The following is a 24,070-nucleotide window of genomic DNA, read 5'->3' as shown; positions in this document are numbered from 1 at the left end:
TCTCATTCTTTATTGGTTCACAAGGACCTTTGAGAGCCCTCCCTAGACTAGGCGTGTGTGGTACTGCTGTGAGTGAGATAGGCAAGATCTTTAATGGAGCGTAGAATTTAGTAGGAATGAGGGAGAAAATGGGGAGAAATAAGTCAAAAATAAAATTACAATTTATATTGAGTTGTGAGGAAACTCTGGCATGACAGAAATTAAAGGCAAATAAGAGGGATAAAGAGGGCGGCGAGAGGGACTCCCTTTGTAAGAATAGTCTAGGAAGGCTCTATCTTAGCATAGGAACTGCCCCTCAAAGCCCTCCCCTGGGGCCTGGGTTGCACAAAGGTGTGGCTCTGTCAAGCTCCCGAACTTGCATCCCCTATTCTGATAACTAGTGCACACCCAAACCACCCGTTAGAGAAAGGGCACACGTCTAGCCCAGGTGGATAGGAATTCCCAGCAAGATGCATAAATGCTTGGAGAGAGATTGCATGTCATTTTGGAAGGAAGAGCAAGTATAGACTGTGAGATTGAGGCTTAAAAGGTAGGCATGATGTCTTGAGCGATTTAGAGTCATTTTATCCTGATAATTATGGGGAGTGGGTTAAGTAAGTAAAGGAGTGGCACAGTCCGGTTTACACTTCAGAGGAAATTTATGACAAGGAAGCCCAGAGGCAGAAGACAAGATCAATGGCTGTCCCGTTAGCTGGGATGAAAGGTGAAGGTGGTAACGGAGCTGCAGAGAAGGAGGTGGCTGGACTCACGAGGGCTTGGTGCCTGGAGATTGTGCGGATAAGGTCATAACCCAGCTGATGACCTTGGCCACCGGACGGAATGGGATGTGATGTGGTGAGGATAAGGAACGTAGATGAGGAGCAAGTTCCCAGGGAAACGTTAATGAGTAAAATTTGAGGCATCCATGAGCTACCCAAGGAGAAGGACGCAGTAGTGAAGTGGTCATGTGATACACGGGGCCCAGGGTACTTCCCGGATCGAGGATCCAGATTTAGAGTCCGAAGTCTTCTGCTGTGGTCCTGCCACATTCCTCCTCAAGCCAGGAAGCACGGAGCCTTTGATATGTTTAAGAGGAAGAAAGAAAAGAAAGGAAACGGGAGAAATAAAAGAGCGGAACTTAATATCTGAAACTATTACCCAGGAATAAGTGGAGAGGTTTCTTTAAAACAAAATAAGGTTAGCTCTGTATAACGTATCTGTGTTTTTTACTTGATCAAGAGATTATATCCAAGGTTGGTAAAGATGTAGCCATTTAATGTGTAATTGGGGTTGAGATTTTTAGAGCTCATCCGTATTTTATTTCCCCCTCTTTCCAAGCCTTTTGGAAAACTACATTGGTGCTAGGTGAGTCCATTTGACTAATTATGGCCAGGGGACGATGAGTAGATGTGACAAATGTCAGTTCTAGGCTGCGAAAGTAAAAAGCCCTTGTGCTACTCTCCAGATCTTTTCCCTGAAAGCCAAGCACGGAGATGTGAATATGAAGAGGCTGAAGTCCCCATCAACCTGAGACCTTGATCAACGAGGCAGAGAAAATCCCCACCACGTGGCTCATTTGTTACTGCAACATAACCAACTTATGTTGACAAATAGTATTACATTTTGATGACTATTAGGATTCTAATCTTTTCTGGATCATAGGGAGCGTACATTAAAATTTTTGACTTTGGTGGGGGATACCAACATACATTCCAAAAAAGTCGTACCAGTTTAGAGTCCTACAGTGTACACACATACAAAAACGTGAACCTAGACAGACTTTACAGCCTTCACAAGAATTAATTCAAAATGGATCAGAGACTTAAGTGCCAAATACAAAACCCTGAAACTCCTAGAAGTTAGGATAGGAATAAATCTAGAGGACCTTGGCCGTGGCCATGATTTTTTATTTTTTATTTTATTTTATTTTTTTTTAAAGATTTTATTTATTTATTTGACAGAGATAGAGACAGCCAGCGAGAGAGGGAACACAAGCAGGGGGAGTGGGAGAGAAAGAAGCAGGCTCATAGCAGAGGAGCCTGATGTGGGGCTCGATCCCATAACGCCGGGATCATGCCCTGAGCCGAAGGCAGACGCCCAACCGCTGTGCCACCCAGGCACCCCATGGCCATGATTTTTTAGATACAACACCAAAGGCATGACCCATGAAAGAAATAATTGATAAACTAGACTTCATCAATATTAAAAACATCTGCTCTGTAAAAGACATAAGAGAATGAAAAAATAAGCCACAGACTGGGAGAAAATATTTGCAGAAGATTTATCTGATAAAGGACTGTTACCCAAAATATACAAAGAACTCTTTAAACTCAACAATAAGGGGCCCCTGGGTGGCTCAGTTGTTAAGCGACTGCCTTGGGCTCAGGTCATGATCCCAGGATCCTGGGATCGAGTTCCGCAATGAGCTCCCTGCTCAGCAAAAAGCCTGCTTCTCCCTCTACTGCTCCCCCTCCTTGTGCTGTCTTTCTCTCTGTCAAATAAATAAAATCTTTTTAAAAAACCAAACTCAACAACAAATGAATCCATTTTAAAAGTGGGCAAAGGACTTGAACTCATACCTCACAACACAACTTCTATGGATGGCACATAAGGTATGAAAGGATACTCACCATCCTCTGTCATTAAGGAATTACACAGTAAAAGAAAACGGAGATACCACTGCACACCCATTAGAATGGCGAAAATCCGCAACACCGACAACAAACATGACGTCTGGTGAGGATACGGAGTCGTAGCCACCTTCGAGCACTGCTGGCAGGAATGCAAAACGGGACAGCCACTTTGGAAGACAAATTGGTGGTTTCTTACAAAACTAAACTGACTCTCAGCATCCGACCCGGCAGTCAGCCTCCTTGATACGCACCCAAAGGAACTGAAAACTTCTGTCTGCACAGAGGCCCGCACATGGATGTTTATAGCAGAGATACCACTTTTTAGTTTAGTTTTTTGTTGTTGTTTTATTTTAGAAGCCCGTCTGTTCAGATGGTTCTTGGAGGCACCAACTTCCATCTTTCTGTTGTCTGAGGAAACTGTTTTGTAGTCACAAGCGAGCTTCATCGTTAGACCGCGTTCTCCGGACCGTGCCCTCAATACGAAGCCTGGCGTCATTTGCTATTTTTAGAAATGGACAGTTTCGAACAATTCTGGCTCCTTTATATTTAAGTCTTTTCTTTAGCCCATCTGTCCCTTGTTGCCATTTACTATAAATGACAAAAGGAAGACAAACAAAACCGCCAACACTCTACCTGGAAACCTCCTAATTAAACCACCCAGTTGATGGGTACGTGTTCTGCTTTCTATGTTGTTGCAGGTGTCAGTGTTACTAAACTTTCTGCTCCTATTTTTAAAGGATCCCTTTGGGGGCGCCTGGGTGGCTCAGTTGGTTAAGCGTCTGCCTTTGGCTCAGGTCATGATCTCAGCGTCCTGGGATCGAGTTCCGCATCGGACTCCCTGCTCAGTGGGGGGTCTGCTTCTCCTTCTCCCTCTGTCCCTTCCCTCTGCTCATGCTCTCTCCCTCAAATAAATAAATAAAATCTTTAAAATTAAAAAAAAATGAAAAGGATCCCTTTGTCCCCAGTTTCCAATACCATTTTTTTTTTTCACTTGTAAGTCTTCACTGGCAGCAGTCTTAAAGGTCACATTTATGACACAAGCTTTGGGAATTTCACCTTGTCACTTCTTTGATGTTACTGGAATATATTATTGAATAATTTCTTCTGCTCGAGTCCCCCAAAGCTCAGTCCTGTGCCTGTTCTCTTCCTTTCCTATCTTTTCTTACCAGGTACTGTCATCTAGTTCTATGACTTTAAAAACACCTCTCAGCTGACAACTCTTCAACTTTTCTCTGTCACTGCTGCAAGGACTCCAGACTCCCTATCTTAAGGTTTTTCAGGATGTAAGAAAAATAAAAGCCCTAATTCGTTTTTCAGGTTCCTGTTAATCAGAGCTGAATGTATTTCTAGTTACATATTAGTTAGATCATATCATAGTGTCTCTACTTACGTTTAATATTTCAAAAATAGGATCATACTTCACCTTACCTTTTCTAAATTCCTTTTAAATATTTTTGTGCTCCCCAGGGAAGCACCTACGAAGTGTGTGTTGTGTTAAACATTATGGCACATATTTGAGAAAGAGTGGTAAACAGGGAAGATGCAACACCCGTCCTCACAGAGCTTCCAACCCTGAAGAGAGGGCGCCCATTGGGAGAGTGAGTATTATAAGTGAGATGAATATTATGGGGGGCTTTACCTTGTCTAAGAGTGGGGATGAAGCCCCAAGCAAGGCTTCCCTGACAAAGTCCCTTTAAAATTCACAGCTGAGGACTATAGACATCGTCTAGGTGAAGCGGGGAAGCAAGGGTTGATGGATCGTCATGCATAAAGGTTTCAAAGCATGCTCTCAAGTACTTGAAAGATCATATACCTGGAGCATGAAAAAAAGGGGAGCCAGAGTGAGATGATTATTAGGAACTATGTCAGGTGGAACCCTGTAATCTGTGCTGAGTTTTTCTTTTGAGTAAAGGCCAGCGAGCCACCCAAGGGTTTCAAGGCAGGGAGAGAAATGATGGAATGTGTTGATTCGAAAGTTTACTGACTGGGTAATAGTTTAGATGGGGGGATGTGTCGATCAAAGGAGGTCGGTAGGATGCACTAATGTGAAAAATGCTGTTCGCTTAGACTAGGCTGTTGACAGTAAAGATGGACAGAAGTGGGAATATTTTAGATATATGTAAGAGATGAAAGCAATCCAGATTTGGTAATGTGATGGAATGTGTGTTGGAAGGGGAAATGAATAATAAAACTCTCTCGCCTCTGACTTACCACTTCACGGTAGTGGGGCCATTTACTAAGATAGGAAAGCTTAGAGAAGGAACGGTTTTGGGGTGAGGGTAAGGAGGATATGAGGTCATTTACAGATGTGTTTGGTAGTGGCTGCCTCGGATATCTGCGAGGAGGTCTGTTTACTTCTGAAGCAGAGAACTGAGTGTATGTTAATAAGTTTCTCTTTTTAAAAGAGATCACTTTTTCGGGCAATACTTGATATCCTTCATACATTTGTTAGTCAATATCCCTCTGAAATCGGTAACAATATTAAAAAAAATAATGAGGGTACTACCTGGTCTAGCAGAACTAGCAATTTTCACTTTTAAAAAAGTAAAAATCTGTTAAAAATTTAAAAGATACCACTTTTGTGTTGATTATATTCCCCCTCTCAGTGTTCTTGTATTAGTATTTCCTTTTTTTCTTGATTAGCTTTGGTAGAGGTTGTTGTTAGTATTTTCCAAGCGATAGCTATTGGGTTGTGTTATTTCTCCTACTACCTTCTGATATTTGAATTTAATTCTTGATTCTATTTTTGTTAATTTTCTTTGATAGCCTTGCCATATTTTGTGACATGTGAGTTAAATGCTCCATTCACGTACAAAACATTTTATTTTTGAAATTTAAAACATTTTAAAAATATTTATTTATTTACTTGAGGGAGAGAGAGAGAGAGAGAATGAGTGGGGGGAGGGGCTGAGGAAGAGAGAGAGAATCTCAAGCAGACTCCCTACTGAGAGTGGAGCCCCGCTTGGGGCTCCTTCTCACGAGAGATCATGACCTGAGCCACAATCAAGAGTCAGGGGCTCAACTGACTGAACCCCCCAGGCGCCCCACAAAACATTTCAAAGATGTGAATTTACCCTGAATCCTGGATTCAGATTTGGAAGCATCTATGCAATTTAATTTTTAATTTTCATTCGATTTAATTTAATTTTGATTTGTAATTCAATTTTAATTTTAGTTTAAAAATTAATTTATCATGTAGGGGCGCCTGGGGCACTCAGTTAAGTGGCCAGCTCTTGATTTGGGCTCAGGTCACGATCTCAGGGTCCTGGGATCCAGCCCTGCATCTGGCTCTGCGCTCAGGAGGGAGTCTGCTTGAAGGTTCTCTTTCTCTCTCTCTCTCTGCCCCTCCCCCTGTTTGTGCATGCTCCCTCTCGCTCTCAAATAAATAAACTAAAAAAATTAATTTATCGTGTAAAATTGAAATTACCCTTGCACACAGAATAGTAGAGAAAGGAATGATATATTCAGAATATAGAATTGTGCAGATAGGTGAGCATGTTTTTAGTTTTGGAAGTGCTACGGGAAATAATAATGAAGGAGTACCCTAAGTGTTCATTTCATTAATTTATACACATGTATTGGAACAGAAATGGGATGATAGTTTCAAGTATCATCTATATTAATGAGGCACTGGCCCCAAACCAGCTGTTTGACAGGAAGACTCCTAGGACTCACCATTATGGGGAAGGCAAACCCAGCTGAAGCCCAATGTCAAGCCGATGTCTCCACTGGAGATATCCCTCTCCTCAATGCCCACGGCACAGGTCTCAAGAGGGAAGCAGAATGGTGCAATGCAGTGGCTTTCAACACTCTCCAGAGCCAGTACCTACTTTTACTGACAATTTCCTGTTTAAAAATTATTATCATGATATGAGAGTCTTAGGTAATGCAATCTTCCTAATTCATAAATTTTTTAAAAAATCTATGTAATCCTGTAACTGTAATATAGCGTAAAATGTAGAAAAGGAAACGGATTTACAATAAAACGATGTCGAGAAAGGCACCACAGTAAGGAAAATAACATCATCAGATGTTTACACAAGTTCTGATGAGTAAGTTTAGATTTTAGAGAAACAAGACATTATTCAACCAAATATAGTAAACCCCATCAGTAATACAATCAGTGGAGCCCAACAGATTTAATTACATTAACCCACTGGCACATTATTTAAAGGTCAATGAAATGATTTAAGGCAAACCGGAAGCAGTGAGCCCTCTGAGATTGTCCAGGGTTGCCTGTTTGGGCCAAAACTATCTCCTCCCAACTGTAGTTTGGAGCCTCCTGGTGGCAGTGGTCCTCCTCCAGCTCAGTACTGATGGGAAGAATTCCAGATCCCGTTCTCTGAATTCTTTGAACTGGGTTGCAACATTACTGGTTCCCTTACTCATTAATGAGCGAAACAGTATCTTTGTCGTGTATTCATTTTCTTTTTCTATGAGAGTCATGATTTCAGAGCCTAAAAAAATAACCACTTAGCACTATCATCCCCTCAAAAAAAAAAAAAAAAAAAAAAAAACCATGGTGTTTTGAACAACCACTGAAAAATCTGGTGGGTGGAAAGAGGCTGAGAGTCTGGAAGGGAGAAGGTAGAATGTGCATGAACTCATGGGATAAAGACATGTCAGGAACCACAGACACCAGCAATGACTGCTGTAAACACATGAGAGCAGGACGGGACCCTTGACCCCCGGGGCAGAATCCGAGGGCCAGACCTCTGACACCAGGTGGGACCAGTGTGCAATCCTGGTGAATCTCAGAGACAGACCTCACCTCCTCTGTCGAGCGTGGGCATATCCAGGAGGTTCCTTCTGCAGCCGGATGTCTCAAGGGAGAAGTTTCCGAGATAAAATAAAGGAAAAAATGGAATGAGGAGACTGAGTTAAGCTTCAATAAACCAAGTTTTAAAATAATTTTCGAAGTCACCCTGCATGATTGAGATTGATTTTTTTTTCTACCACCGAATGGAAATAGGACTTCAAAAGATTGAATTCAGTTATAACGAAATAAAGACACATTTTTACACCTCCGGGACGTAACTATAAATTTTAACTACATCATGTAAAAATTGGATCACGGCATACATATTCTATCTTAATTTGGTTTTACCCCCCTTATTCTGGACAACTTTCATGCACATATATACACAGATATCTCGATTTTTACATCGCTGCATGATATTCCACTGTGTGCATGTACCGTAATTAAAATAATGCGGGCTGAACACTGAAGATTTTATGATTTTTCCCCTCGGAAAAAAATGCTGAGATAAGAATCATGTATCTTTGTGCACTTGTCTAATTACTTCCCTAAGATAAATTTCTAGAAGTGAAATTGCTGATGCAACAACTGCGTATTTGTGTTCAGTTTTTCATGCTACTTCCTGGGTGTCCTTGAAGAGTTCCAGTTATTAATCCATTTCCTTATGCCTTCATCGATATTCGTACTGAGCAGTCTTTTGATTCTTAGCCAAACTGGTATGTCTTCATTTCTCTCTTTTAATTTTGATTTCTTTGGGGTTTTTTGTGAGATTGAGAGTTTTTTTCATAAGTTTATTAATTTTCTTTGCATACCCTTTTCCTATTTTTTATGAGTTATTGGTCATTTTAATTTGGAAGTTATTTATTTGTTACAATGGCCCTTTGTTTTTCTTATATATGATGAATGTTTTTCCTAGCTTTGAATACAATGTGTTTGGCCACATAAAAGTTCTTCATTTTCCCTTAATTCTATATTATTTTCGTATGGTTCCTGAATTTTATGACAAAATTAGAAATGTTTTGTCTTCCATTTTATAAATGTATTTGACTATCTTTTCTCCCATTTATTTCTGTGCTTCTATTTTTTTTTTTTTTTAGTGGTTAAGTATTCAATCTCACTGCAATTTAAGTGTGTGATAAAAAGTGGAGATGTACTCTTGTATTTTTGAAGAAGAGAGACTTTTTTTCTAACACCAGTTATGGCACTGTTCCTATGTACATATGTATGTGTTATAAATGTATATGCATTTGGGGAAAAGGAAAGGATAAGAAAGAGAAAACATAGACTGTTGGTCTTAACTCTTTCAGTTTAACAATTTATGTTTGATAATTTAATATTCATTTTGATAATTTAATGTTTATTTTAATTATTACAGTGGTAAATGTTTTCAACTATGACACGGAAACTTACCCATACTATTTTTGTGTGTCAATATTCTTGTAGGTATTCTTACACATTTCTTCTTTTTTTTTTTAAAGATTTTATTTATTTATTTGACAGAGAGAGACAGCCAGCGAGAGAGGGAACACAAGCAGGGGGAGTGGGAGAGGAAGAAGCAGGCTCTTAGTGGAAGAGCCTGATGTGGGGCTCGAACCCAGAACGCTGGGATCACGCCCTGAGCCGAAGGCAGTTGCTTAACCACTGCGCTACCCAGGCACCCCCTTACACATTTATTCTATTTACAATTTAGAATTAATGTGTCAGATCCAAAAAAAAAAAAAAAAAAAAACCCTGAAAAATATGAGTTTCTTGCTAGAGCCGCATTCGTATTTTCTTTCTCATAAAGTTTGTGATTGATAGATTTAATATATCATAACTTATGCTCTTCTTTAGGTATCAAGTTCAGATAGTTTTTTCATAGTCTCTTATTATGATCATTATTTTGGACAAACAAAATACTTAGGCTTCAAATGACATTGTTGAACATTTTTTTATTCACTTGATAAAATAGAATTTTTTGTTTGTTTAAATTGAGACTTCTCAAAATGTTAGTATTTTTTAAGCCTGCTGTTTTCTTCTTTGTGTTTTCATCTTCTAATTCTCTATTATTTTGTTTTGAGTTTATAGCTTATCAACAGAAAAAGGCTTGATTTTACTTTACTATTTAGTCCATGGAGGCTTGTATGGTAGAGGTACAAACTTTATTCTCTTTTCTCTTTTAAAGATTTTATTTATTTATTTGTCAGAGAGAGCAAGAGCGCACAACCAGGGGGAGCGGCAGGCAGAGGGGGAAGCAGGCCCCCAGCTGAGCAGGGAGCCCGATGAGGGACTCGATCCCAGGACCCCGAGATCATGACCTGAACCGAAGACAGATGCTTAATCGACTGAGCCACCCAGGCATCCCTCTTCTTTTCTCTTTATTAGGCTTTTGTGTATGCTTATAATCTTTGTCCTAATTTTCCATCTTGAAATTATCTTCCAGTTTCTTCCAAGTTATACATTCATTTTTATTTTTTAATAATAATTTTTTATTATGTTATGTTAGTCACCATACAGTACATCCTTAGTTTTCGATACAATGTTCCATGATTCATTATTTGCGTGTAACACCCAGTGCTCCATGCAATATGTGCCCTCCTTAATACCTATCACCAACCTATCCCATTCCCCCACCCCCCCCTCCCTTCTGAAGCCCTCAGTTTGTTTCCCAGAGTCCATAGTCCTTCATGGTTCATTCCCCCTTCTGTCTACCCCCCCCTTCATTCTTCCCTTCCTTCTCCTACCAATCTTCCTGCTATTTCTTATGTTCCATAAATGAGTGAAACCATGTGATAATTGTCTTTCTCTGCTTGACTTATTTCACTTAGCATAATCTCCTCCAGTCCCATCCATGTTGCTGCAAATGTTGGGTAATCGTTCTTTCTGATGGCTGGGTAATATTCCATTGTATATATGGCAGCCCACGGAATGGGAGAAGATATTTGCAAATGACACTACAGATAAAAGACTGGTATCCAAGATCTACAAAGAACTTCTCAAACTCAATACACGAGAAACAAATAATCAAGTCAAAAAATGGGCAGAAGATATGAACAGACACTTTCCAATGAAGACATACAAATGGCTAACGGACACATGAAAAAATGTTCAAAATCATTAGCCATCAGGGAAATTCAGTCAAAACCACCTTGAGATACCACCTTACGCCAGTTAGAATGGCAAAAATAGACAAGGCAGGAAACAACAAATGTTGGAGAGGATGTGGAGAAAGGGGATCCCTCCTACATCATTGGTGGGAATGCAAGTTGGTACAGCCACTTTGGAAAACAGTGTGGAGGTCCCTTAAAAAGTTAAAAATAGAGCTATCCTATGATCTAGCAATTGCACTACTGGATATATACCCCAAAGATACAGATGTAGTGAAGAGAAGGGCCATATGCACCCCAATGTTCATAGCAGCATTGTCCTCATAGCTAAATTGTGGAAGGAGCCAAGATGCCCTTCAACAGATGACTGGATTGAGAAGATGTGGTCCAAGTTATACATTTAAAAATGTTTTCAGGAGCATGTTGGTGTCTGCGTCCCGCGCAGCACCTGGTTCCTTCCCAGTCTGCGTCCTGCGCCACTGAGCTGCCCGCTGCACATCTGAAATGTACAAAAAAGAATGTTTATTTGCTCCTGAAGAGATGAATTGGTGGAAGTAAGTGAAATGAAACTAACGGGATAGGATTCGGAACCAGGTGAGAAACTTGAGACAATCCCAACCTGGGTGTAGGTCTGAGAGCCTGCTCGTGTACCAGCCTCACAAGGTCCATCACTCTGGTGTTGCCTTAAAAAAGAAACGAATTAAATTAAGTTAAAAAAGTGTTTTCCAAAAATATTTTAACCTCTATCCATAAAAAGAATTTCCATGTGTATTTCCCTTTTTCAAGTTCAGAAATTTACCAGTTTTACTTCCTTCCTACCCTTTCCTCCAAAAACTTCATATAGCTTTAAAAATCTGCATACTTATTTTCAGATCTTTTTTTCATAATGAAATTTCTCTTTGAAGCATCTTTACTAGCATATGCCAGTAAGTCCTTAGGTTGCTTTGCTGATTATTTTGCTCGTTAGGATTTTTTATACCATATCTTCCTCTTTCTTTACCTCTTTATGCTGAATCATTTTCCTTCTGGCCTCCATGCATGTTTTTTTTTTCTTCTAGAAAGCGTACTTTGTGACTGCTTGTATGTGGGGAAACATGTTTCAGTTTTCCTCTCACATGAACATTTTTAGCCCAGTTTATAGCTCTTGGGTAATAATCTTAAGAAATTTTTAACATTGCTCAATTGTCTCTAGTGTTGAATGTCGCAGGAGTGATGAATGGTGCCAGTCTGGCCCATTATCAGAGTGTAGCATTTCACCTTGGAATTCAGAAATCAGAAGCCTCTGTCTCGGTATCTTTCCCCTAAATGTCTCTTGCATGCTTGAGAAGACCTAATAGTTTCTAACGGTTGAAGGCAAATTGGATACGTTTCCATTAGACAAGCATATTGATTATGTGTTAACACCTGTTGCTGTTTTGCTGTTTTCTGTTTTTCTTGTCACAGCTGAGACAGATCTCTTGAGATCTATTCTGATGGTGCATTTGTCGTCTTTTCTTTGGAGGATCTATGAATTTCTACTTTCTGGATTTTGAGGCTATTTTATTAGGAGTACTTACATTTAAAATTATTTTCCTAGTGAATTAAATCTCCTACCATATGGAGTGGTCCTTGTTACCTCTCATAATGCCTTTTAACTGAATTGCTTTCACATATGATATCAATATAATTGAATGCTTCTGTAACTTTTCTCATCAGGACTCCGTGAGTCCTTGCAATGTAAACCTCAATCAGCTCGGAGAACATTTTTTTCTATTACTTTTTTTTTTCATTTGCTTTCTAGTCTCCTTCTGGAAGACCTAATTATGAAGATGTACAGTCATCTTCATCTATCTTTCATAGTATCGACCATTCCTCTCATCATTTATATCAATGTCTCTTTTTGCTCCAAATTCTGGAATAATTCTCACTAAAATGAAAGCTCTATGGGAGCAGTGATTGGTTTGCTTCGTGTTATATCCCCAGTGTCTGGATGTGAGAACAGAGGATAGAAGAGGTACTTAGGTAATATTTATTGAATAGGCGAGTGAATTCTTGGGGTGCTGTTCTAAATTGTTTTTGGAGTCCAGTGTTCATTCTACTATTTTTGGCTTCTATTATTTATTTTTAAATTACATAAATCATCTCTTTTCCCCATAAGAACTCATTTTTGTTTTCTGACTGCACCTTCTCCCCTAGCACCCTACATAAGTCTTATGAATCCCTATAGTCTATTAAATTGTACAGAAAATACACACTGTGATTTTTAAAAAATAGTTTTCCTGTGTTTGCTAACTCTTTCTAAGAGGAGGAGCTCACTACTAAGCTAGTGATCCTCTCTATTGCAAGGTACTTTTGATTTTTTTTTTTTTAATCAGTGAAGAGTAAGCTTGATCAGTATTGGAGCTCATCTGAGCCTTTTAGCAATTACATATGTCACCTTTTGGTGTCCCCAGTACGGCTCAACCTGACCAGTTACTGACTGGAGGTGTCTGTGAACAAGCTTTTCCCTGGGTATGGTTAATGGATGGAGATTCTAGAATTCATGCAGTGTCGATCTGCAATCAGGAATTATTAAACAACGTTAACATCACTGCTACTCTGAGGACCTGTGAATCTCATTCTTGGTGAAGGATAGGGTTAAGGAGGAAAAGAAGTCAACATTTAAAGCTTTGGAGGCACAGGATTTCTTAATGAAGTTCAGAACTTAAGGCTGGGACGGAGTGTGCAGACACTGCTATTCCTTAAAGACAGAACACCTGCTGGAGAGGTGCCAGCAGGACTCACCAACGCAGCCGAGTTCTGACTCTGACTTGCATGTCTAATTCCTCACTGAGAGCTCTGCCCGCATTCCCCACGCTGGCCGCAGACCCCAGCTGGGGTGGAGACTCCTCCATTTAGGGTGAGGGGAAGAGGGCCATCTACTGGTGATCTGGAACCGAGAGGATTGTTACCAGAGCTCCAGCTTCATGCCAAACAGCTGGGACAGAGCTCCAGGTGTGACATCTGATTAAATACTCCGGTTGATTGTGTTTGCTTCTCAGAAATTTGCCCATCCAGGGAAACCTGGGTGGCTCAGTCAGTTAAAGCTTCTGACTTCAGCCTAGGTCATGACCTCAGGGTCCTGGGATGGAGCCCCACATGGGCTCTCTGCTCAGTGGGGAGTCTGCTTCTCCCTCTCCCTCTGCCCCTCCCCCTCCCCGCTCCTGCTCTCTCTTTCTCTCTCAAATAAATAAAACCTTAAAAAAAAGAAATTTGCCCATCAGAGTTAAGTTTAGTAAGGGGGGGGTCTACAGTTGTTGACTTGAAAGATATCCAAGGGTGCTTCAGATACCCCAGTAGAAGAGAGGGGGAAATCTAGGCTGTAAATAAAAAGAGCTTCTGGGATCCCCACTTAACATAGCAGTGTGTGTGTGTGTGTGTGTGTGTGTGTGTGTGTGTGTGTGTATGGGGGGGGGCTAATTTTGACCAGAGGGGCGGGGAGACGTAGTCAAAAATTATTAATTTATGGAAATCATATTAGCATCCCACCTTCCCCATGAGAAAGCCCTTTTACCACCACAGCTATTCCGCTCCACCGCTCTCTGAGGAACACTGTTCTCTGCCTCACCTGCTCCTAGAAACAGTGGAAGGATATAGAAAGCCCTCACTGGGGACGGGAGCATGAAGAGGGGGAAGAGATATAAACTTGATCTTCACGGTAAGTCAGAGGCAGGATGAGGGTTTCAAATTGGGTACCATTTATTGCTTTTTGAATTGCACGTTTAAGATGGAATTTTTTTAAAAAATGATTATTTTTGGCTGTTTTGACTGTGCTTTGAATGTGACATCATCCAGAAGTACTGGTGCTCAAAATTCATAATGGTCACAGCTCTCAACTTTGCTGCCATAGCCCTGTGAGTGCCTATTCTTAATCCAGAGTTCAGAATTCTGGCTCTTTCTTTCAGAATAAGGGCTCTCTAAGCCTTAGCACATGAACAGCCAGATGCTGTTCTCTCTGATCTCTCTGCCTTTATGGTAGGAAGAAACTGTATTCATGTTTACTGCATAAAATCATGTGTCACTGTGATATTTTTTTTAAAGATTTCATTTATTATTTATATGTTCGAGAGAGAGAGAGAATATGAGTTGGGGGGATGCAGAGGGAGAAGCAGACTCCCCACTGAGTGCTGAGCCTGACCAGAGTTCAATCCCAGGACCCCGAGATCATGACCTGAGCTGAAGTCAGACACTTAACCCACTGAGCCACCCAGGCACCCTTGTGCCATCTTCTAAAAGAAATTGATTATGACAGAAAAACACATCTTCGCTTGCTTCCTCCTCCCACCCTCGACCCTACATTCTGCATTATAGTTACAGGCGGTGCTGGGGATATTTGCACCAATATTGAAAATTCCTTTTAGAAACCTTCAATTAATTCCAACGGGGAGATAGTCAACTGGAGAGACAGTCACAAGTATCCAGAAAAAAAATTCACTTCTTTCCTGGAAAACACAACCTCAGAGATAAAGTCGCACAGAGCAGGTGAGTTCATTCGAATCAAAGCTGATGGGCAGTTTTCACATCAAGCAGGTGAAGGGTTTACCGTAAGTGGGGTTGGGACTAGCTTCTTTCACGCACACTCATTTAAAGCTAGAACAGCTGTAGAGTACGGGGCTACCAAGCAGAGGAGGCTTCGGAGACGAGGTGTTAAAATTTATCCCCCGAAGATGAAATGAAAATGAGCCTTCTATGTATAGAAATACTCAATAAAAAAGCAGAATACCTCTGCCAATGAACTATTTCAAAGTCTTCAGCGGAAGACCAAGGTATGTCCCCTGTTTAATCCAGAAAACCAAGCATGAATATATAACTGGCATATAATTGAAGTAAACAGTAATTTTCTCAATTGTAATGTATTGGAAGGACGGTAGTCTGTGTGGAGTCTAGAAACCTAGAGCCAAAGAGTGAGTCATTTCTCTCCAGCCCAGTTTGGAGAAGGGGCTCTGCGGACTGGAATGAGCAGTGGAGCCCTAGATAGGATTATCTCTCTGGGGAGACGCCGACAGGGTTTACACACTCCTTTGTTCTAGGGCAATGCTCATTGAGAAACTTTCTTTTTCAATTTCCAGTTTTAATTTGTAGATATTATTTTATATGAGACATTTATTATCTTCATCATAAAGTTATATTTTTACACTTAAGCGTTTTAAAAAATAGAAACACTTAAAAAAATCACTTCATTTCACTTAACCTAACCACCATTTTTTGGCCTGTCTTCTCTTCCGGTCTTTTCTAGGAATATGTATTATGAGAATAGCGTGCAAACAATTGTGTTTTCTGTTTTTCATTTAACCTCCTGTCAGAAGCATGTCCCATACAGCTAAATCCTAAACCAAATCATCACGTTTACTATCTCTGCGTAAGTATCCCAAGTACCACGAGTGATGCTTGTCTATGTTTGCGACACGAAAGAATTCACTACAGAATTTCTGCGCAACCACGTGAAAAGTTTTACAATAGATGGTGTTCATGCCAGCAGGAGTCTCACCTGTGCCTGGGGCTGCATGACCCTCTAAACAGGTGCAGTGGTACCTTTTCTCGAGTGTAGGAACCGGGCACCCAACTTGCCTGTCTCCGGACGCACACAGGGATTTCCTGCTCTCCTTGTCTGTCAGTTTCAGTGATGAATTTGGACCAGGGGCCAGTCTTTTGATTTTGGGCTATGGCCCTAAGACCGTACCTTTCAGATTTCTGCTCTCACACACGTCTCTGACCTAGGCTTTCGGAATATTGAACCCTCAACAAGGCCCAATGCCCAGCATCCTTGCTGGTGGATGAAGAAGAACTCAGATAAAAGCATTGGAAAAATAAAAGTGTTTTTCTTCAAAGTTTTAAAAGTTACTCCAGACGTCAAGAGAGCTGAGCTTCTCAAATAACTTAGGTTAAAGTTAGCTTGTTCACGGCAAAAAAAAAGTACCTTTCTTCGCATAAGGGTTATCTGTACAAAAAAGTTCCCATATATGCGTCGGCATCAGTCTTGTAAAAGTCAAGGGTAAACTTGTTTTGGTTAGAGGATAACCTAAAGAAAAGAGCTCAGGCTTTATTTGGGGGAATAGTGCTAGGCGGAGTGTTCTTGCCATTAAGAAAACTTCGCTAGAATGCAGAGTCTTTCCCCCTCCGACTGAGGTTTGTGACGTGCTTGGTATTGTTAGCTGCAAGAACACACGCCAGCTTTGCTTTCCCATTTGTCTTGGAGAGGAACTGGGTGGGAACGTGTAAGGATGCAACAGGAGGACAGAGAAGGGACAAATAAACCACATTGGCTGTATCGTTTATCGACAGTATGCCACCTGACAGGCAACCACAGAATCTCAGTGGTATAGAGCAATAAGCCTTTATCCCAGTGCCTGTGAGTCCTCGGAGGGCGTGCTGATGAAAGCTGGACTTGGTCAGCTCAGCTCCCTGGAGAAGTTCTGCTTGGGAATTTCTCTCCTTTTCTTTTCTTTTCTTTTCTTTTCTTTTCTTTTCTTTCCTTTCCTTTCCTTTCCTTTTCTTTCTTTTTTTAAGATTATTTATTTATTTGAGAGAGAGAGAGATAGCACGAGCAGGGGGGAGAGGGAGAAGCATGCCCCCAGCTAAGCAGGGAGCATGAGGTGGGGCTTGATCCCAGGACCCTGGGACCATGACCCAAGCCAAAGGCAGATGCTTAAACAACTGAGCCACCCAGGCGCCCCTGCTCGGTGAGTTTCTTTTATGTTCCTTCTGGGGCAGACTCATGTGTTCTTCTCATGGTGATGTCAGAAGGTTGTTTAAAGGGACTTGGAACTGGCACATGTCATTGGTGCTTCTGTGCTATGGGCCAAGGCAAGGCCCAAGGCCAACATCAAAGTTAAAGTGTGAGTAAGTGTAGTTCACTGATGAGGCCGTGGCAAAAATGTAAATGCAGAGAATGGTGAAGAATTGTAACCACTCATGCAACCTGTCACACTGGGGATAAAGGAAGACTTCCTGTGAAAGGGACAAATGAACTGATCCTTGGAGGATGGAAGAAGAATAGGCCTAGGGGTTTGGAATGACACGCCAACAGAAAGAAGAGCGGGTAGGAAGGCGAGGATACATGGAAGAGCATGATGTGTTTGGGGAAAAAAAGAAGTAATTGAGGAATAGGGGAAGGTGATTGAAGATGAAGGTCTACAGATAGCATGAGACCAGCCCATGAAAGGCCTTGTGTACAAAGCAAAGGAACTTTAATAATTTGGGGCCATGGAAAGCCATTTTAGAGACTCAGATTGCCTTTGATAAAGGTAATTCTAGGAGAAGTACATAGGAAATTTTGGCATGGTCCAGAAAGGTGTCAGGGAGATCAGTAGAGGGAGTAGAGAGGCTATTGAAGGGGACGTCTTAAGATCTGGAATTAAAGCAGTGGCTGTGGGAATATAGAGGGGGTAAAAGGTGGAATCCACAAAATTTGATGATCTAGTTGTTGGAGCTCTGAAAAGCCTTGCTCCTCAAAGGGTGATACACAGACGAGCAGTGTCAAGTTCACAGGAGGAGCTCATTTTCCGATTTTGGGGGGTGGGGATGGGGGCAGGATAGATGGTTAGCTCCTTTGGAGTCTGTTACTCTTTGGTCTCCATGGTTTGTTCCAGGGGAGATGACCCGTCTAGAGTCCTGGGTCTCAGGATCAGGGGCTGGGACTTGATTCTAGATTTGGATGAGGCTACTCAGGGAAAGGGATTTAAACCCAAATAACTGAAGTACCCCATACTTGAGTATTGAAGTCAGATCCCAGATGCAAGGAGTGAGCTAAAGAATAAGAAGAATCATCTGCCCGCCAGGTAGGAGGAAGCCCAGAAATGTTGTGTTCTGGAAGACCAAGGAGGAAAGGTGATCAGCAGGGGACAAAGCCATAAAGTGGTTAAGTGGGATTTTAATAAAAAAGGGAAGGTGAAAGGTGACATCGATGAGGCTAATTTTAGGTGAGTGATGGTTTGAGTGGCTCAGCCAAGGTCACACATAGTGGTTAAGTGTGTCATCTGGGATTCAGACCAGGGTTCTGCTCCAAGTCTGTTTTCCTCTGGTAACTCTCAGCTACTGATCTATTTCTAAAGATAAATTAATGTATTGATTTCTTAGCCACCAGAGTCTTTGAGGGAGGGGGGAGAGTAAAGATGCATAAATGAATGGTGCATATCAAAAAGTATCTGGTAAGTTTAAGCGGCAGCTCTTGGATATCCTGATAGCCCCTGGTCGGACGGATAACCTGGGCTCCTAGATACGCAAAACGGAGGATTCCCTTCAGCCCGGATCCCAGCAGTCTGCGAGATGCTCACGACACGGCCACTCTGTAATTTCCTCAGGGCCGCAAGGACACGAAAGGGCTCTGGGGTTCTTTCTTTTTATTCCATACAACTGGAGGGTTTTTTTGACTACCCGGTCAGGGAAGGAGGGGATACATAATGCTGGTCCTGGGCTTTTCCACTCTCCCTTTGCCTGCGTTCTTCCTTTTTCCATGTGGGCGATAAATCCTGTAAGTAATAAAATGTCAAATCACCGTAACCTAAAGATCCATGAAAAATCCTCTCCTTTTCCTTCCAGTTAAAATACTGACACACAAAAATAAACGATCCGTCCAACATTGTGGTTTCAAGTATTTTTCCAGGCAAAATAGGCAAGGGAAAGAATGTAAAGAATCTTAACGGGTATGCATTCTCGGGAGGTGAAGCAAGACTTAATGATTGCCAGTTTATGGGGACTGTGCAGCCTCAAAGACGGATTTGAGCTCTCACCCCCCTCTCCCCCGGCTCCTCCCCCGCACCTTTATCTTGTTGTTTAACTTTTCACAGTCTTCCATTCAATTCTTAGATTACTGGAATGGTGTATTGCTGAAAATAGATTTGAAGCTGATAGTCCAGTATTTTCCTATTTATGTAATCCGTTATAGAGAAATAATTACTTTGCATTTTCTTTTTCAAGAGAAATCTTTTTTTTTTCTTTTTACTGCCATTGCATTGGTTGAAGGTTCCAGAATAAATTTAAGTTAGGTAGCAACAACGGGCATGTTTTATTCTTTGTTATTCATGTGTGCCTTCACTGTGTCACTGTTCCGTGTTACAGCTGTTGGAGATAGGTGTGTCAGCATCCTTCTATACTTGTTTGGGGCTTTTCTTCATTTTTGTGTTACTTTTTGTTGTTGTTGTTACTTTTTCCCCCTAGAAATAGATATTGAATGTTATTGAATGCTTTTTGACACATGATTTTTTTAAACTATAATTATTGACATGATATATCAAATTACTATATTTAGATTGAACCATTCTTATACTCCTGGAATGATTCTCACTTGTCCGTAAGTTTTCATTTTTTTTAAGAGTTTTATTTATTTGAGAGAGAGAAAGAGAGCGCATGAGCGCTTGAGAGCGAGAGCCTGAGAGCACACGAGGTGGGGGAGAGGTAGAGGGAGAAGCAGACTGCCTGCTGGGCACATGCCCGGAGCTGAAATCAAGAGTCAGACTCAACAGACTGAGCCACCCAGGTGCCCTGAAGTTTTCATTTTTGTAATAGCCTATGTGGATGGTGGAATAACACAGTAGTCAGGAGAAGTGTTTTAAAGGCGGACTGCTGGAATTTAAGTCCCCGTTCCTCTATTTACTAACTGTGTAAACTTATACACATTTCTTAACCACCCTGTGCCTCTGTTTCCTCATCCCTACCATGGGGATATAAGCCCTTACACTGTAGGGCTGTTATCAGGATAAACAGATTATGCGAGTGAAGTATTTGTATGATGCCTAGGATACCTGGGGAGGGGTGGGTGGTGACAGCTGAGAGGAGTAGAATTTCCTTTTGGAGTGATGAAAATGTTCCAAAATTAATTGTGATGGGTACACACCTCTGTGAATATACTAAAAGCCATTGAGTAATACACTTCATTTTTTAAAAGATTTATTTATTTTTAGAGAGAGACAGAACACACGGGGAGAGAGGCAGAGGGAGAGGGGGAGAGAGAATTCTAAGCTGACTCCCCTGAGCGGGGAGTCTGATGCGGGGCTCATCCCATGACCCCGAGATCATGACCTGAGTTGAAATCAAGAGTCGGATGCTTAACCAACTGAGCCACCCTGGCAGCCCAAATAATACTTTAAATGGCTGAATTATGTATGTTGGTGCCCAGCTTGTCGCTAAGAATATTAATGCTGATAACAATATTGAGTGTTGGAAGTGAGAGCCTGGGTTCTCTAACGGGACTGCCTTCCCCAACTCAACCACCTCCCCTCTATGCCACCACAGCAGTGCTCTCAACCTTTTATACTCTTAGGTTTCCTGTGTAAAGTGAAAATAATAATGGTGTTTACCTCTTGGGTTGTTACAAAGAGTAACTATCTTAATACACTTAGAGCACTAAGGACAGTGTCTGTGAGGGAGTAAGTTTGCAGTAAGGGTTAACTTTTATTTAAAATACTGGTTAGTAAATATTTTACTTAGGATTTAAAAGATCTTTATTCTAAATTGTATTTGTTCATTGTTCTGTTTTTTGTTTTCTTTTTACAAAAATAATCTTGTAATAAAGGAGATACTATGTTATCATTTATCCATTTAAGAAATTCTAGGCAAGTAAAAAGAAATAAGATGAGCCCACAATCCCATTGTTCTGAGATAGTCATTGCTATCATGTTGGGATACAGTCTTTTTGCTTCTCGCTCATTCTCTCTCTGTCCCAGACGAAGATGTGTACATATGTGTTTTGTTATATATTATAAATTAAATATGTATATTACATGTAATAGATCTATTACTGCATATAACACAATTTATAAGGATAATTCACAAAATGTGATTATAATTTAAAATTAGTTTAAATCCTTAAATATATCTTTATTTTGTTCTACTCTGTAATTTGGTTCTTTGTATGTAATTTATCTGAGGGTTACTTAGGTTTGTGCAAATTGATCGAATGCACCTCCTTGCATTGCACATGCGGGAAAGCTGAAACCTGCAGCTCCCACACGTCTGAGTAAATAGTGTTTCTGATGTGATTGAGACTTGACTTTGCCAGTAAGTTGAATGGGGAGAAAGGTGGGGTATGTGACATCCGTTTCAGCAATATGGAAATTAGCAAAAGCAGTATGTTGTCAGATCTAGTGACCATAGAAACGGCTCAGCAATTTGGACCACCAATTTGGAGTCGTTCCTGGAAATAGAGCCTGTAGCCTCTTTTTTTCCAGTCCTCTTAGTGATTCTGTAAGCAATTTAGTACTGTGCAATAAATTCCTTTCTGCTTAAACTAGCTGGAGAAGATACTGGGTTTTTGCAACTGAATGTGATAGATGCATAATGGTTCCAACTTTATTTTTCCCAAATATAATTCACTAATAAATCCATTCTCTTCCCGGTGATTTGAAATATAACCTTTATCATATGCCAACTACTCATATATATTTTAGTCTTTTTTTTTTTTCTCCCCTAGTCTCCCTTCTTTATTGATCTATGGCTATAGCAGGATTCTGGTCAACCAAGGGCAGCGGGCAAATCACATGTGTCTCTGCCCCACATTGTTCTTTTTATTTAACTTAGTTTTTTCTATTCTGCAATGCCACACTTTTTTGATTACTGCTTTAGGTAGTCTTTAATATGTGTTTGGATAAGTGTCCCTATTAATCCAACATTTTATGAACCTCATGGACTTTTCTTCCAGATGGATATGTTTGTCAAGTTCTAAATTATCTTTGTTGAATTTTAATTGAATTCAGGAGATAACTTACATCTTATGATATTAAATAGTCCCATCTCGAAACACGTCTCTCCACTTAGTCCTTACTTCCAACTTTTTGTGGTTGCTGCTGCTTATACAGATCTTACAGATTTCTTTTTATGACCGTTCCTGGGTATTTTCTATTGCTTGTGATTGAGACTGGTATAATCGGCATTGTATGTTTTAACCAGCTCTATCTGGAATGTGTTGATTTGTACATGTTTATTTTTAACTACCTCCCTGAACTCTTTCATAGATTCTTATAATTTTCAGTTACTCATAGGCTATCAGTCGTATCTGTAAAATGATGGTGTTTCCTTCTTCCTAATATTTACACCACATCTTGTCTTATTGTGTTGAGTTATAATTAATACAGTATGGCGGATGAGATATCCTTTTGAAGGCTCCCCTTCCTTAATGGGTTGGGTGGTTTTCTTGAGACTCAAGAGGGGGGTTCTCTGTTCCGTTCCCCCTAGACTGTGATGCAGCACATACTTACCCACCCTTCTGCCCTTCCTTCCAAGATTCCCTTGCTTAGCATGATCTTACTACCCCATATTTAGCCACAAATGATCTCATCATTTTCCCAGTGGAAGATAACACAAATTTATATCAATAAGAACACTTGTTTTCTGTGTCTAGAATCTTTTTCTGCCATTCATTTCTCCTGTATTTCTGTGGCGAAGCCATGGTGGGCAAAAGCTATTTCTGACTATGCCAGCCATTAGAATATAAAAGAGAATTTGTAAAGATTTGAAAGCATGGAAATATCCAGAGTTAATAAGAGTGGAGAAAAATAGGACCCTGTTGTTGCGTAAATGAATCCCTACGAACTTGCTGGAGAGCAAGTTGGCAATATACTTCAAGATCTTTACAATGCACATATGCTATGTTAATTAAAATTCTTTGGTTGCAAGTAACAGGAAGCAACTTGAATTGACTTGTAAGAAACCCCTCCCCCCTTTTCTTTAAGACTACAGAACTATCACAGGCAATTCAGCGGCAGAGTTGCCCTTGGATCTTAAAACAGGGTAAGAACCAGGCTAGAGAAGGTGTTAGGGACTCAGCTTTTGAGTCCCAGGTCTCCCTGCTCTGTGCTTCTCTTCCTCTTATCTGCATTTTCTCGTTATTCATGTTTGTTCTTGCTGTTTCTTGCTGTGGAGTTTGGCTCTCAGAGGGACTATGCATGGCTTCTGACACCTGCTATGCACTCCTCCAAATTCTCTGTCCTTGACCTTGAATGTCCCTCTTTGCCCATGGTGTTTAAGTTCCTTCTTTGGCCACTTGATCTTCTGAGCTCTTAACATTAAACTTGAGTCTGTCCTCTGCATTCGCTCAACATTTACATTTTGCCATTCTGTCTGCCGTCTTCTTGGTCTGACCTCGGTCTCAAGCTGTTCCAACTGACTTAGTAATAAGCTTAGTAAAAATTACTAAGTAATACTCATCAAGTAATAAGCTAAGTAATACAATATGACGTTGTATCACTAGATAAAGTGCCTGAGCTACTACTTCAACATGCAGATAAGTGATTATGGTAACTTTTTTCCTCGATTACACATTGACTCTCAAAATACATTACTGGCCTTCTCTGTAATTAAGGCAAGGGTGTAAGTGTGAGAACAGAGATTTTTGTACCAGTTTTGGTGTGGGGTCTACTTGAAAGAGAAATAGGACCTGTTCAGGCATCATTCTGGTTGAGGCTGCCAGTCTCTGCCCTAAGATAGTAAGGACACAAGCCAGCTGACTTTCTCATTTCATCTTTCTTGGCTTCTGATAATGAAGTGACTCAGCCTGGGAGCTTATAAAACAATGAGTCATCCAAACTATAGAATGAAGTGTAGTACTTTTTTGAAATCACCTTAGTCATCACTGACTACCCCAGCCCCCCTTTCTCTCCATA

At 40.7% G+C, this 24,070-nt stretch overlaps 1 long non-coding RNA gene across 1 annotated transcript in view; it reads left to right on the top strand.

The window, feature by feature from the left end:
* Positions 1–7,777: 7,777 nt before the first annotated feature.
* The window catches only part of LOC103678567, a 35,669-nt gene continuing 19,376 nt past the window's right edge, over positions 7,778–24,070 (top strand). Inside the window, exon 1 of the long non-coding RNA XR_572724.2 lies at positions 7,778–8,087. This is a non-coding gene — a long non-coding RNA (uncharacterized LOC103678567). The remainder of the gene's footprint in view (positions 8,088–24,070) is intronic.

Source organism: Ursus maritimus, unplaced genomic scaffold (assembly GCF_017311325.1).
Source record: "Ursus maritimus isolate PB19 unplaced genomic scaffold, ASM1731132v1 scaffold_17, whole genome shotgun sequence".
Taxonomy (NCBI): domain Eukaryota; kingdom Metazoa; phylum Chordata; class Mammalia; order Carnivora; family Ursidae; genus Ursus; species Ursus maritimus.
The sequence above is the reverse complement of the archived record's forward strand: the minus strand, read 5'-3'. Positions and strand labels throughout refer to the sequence as shown.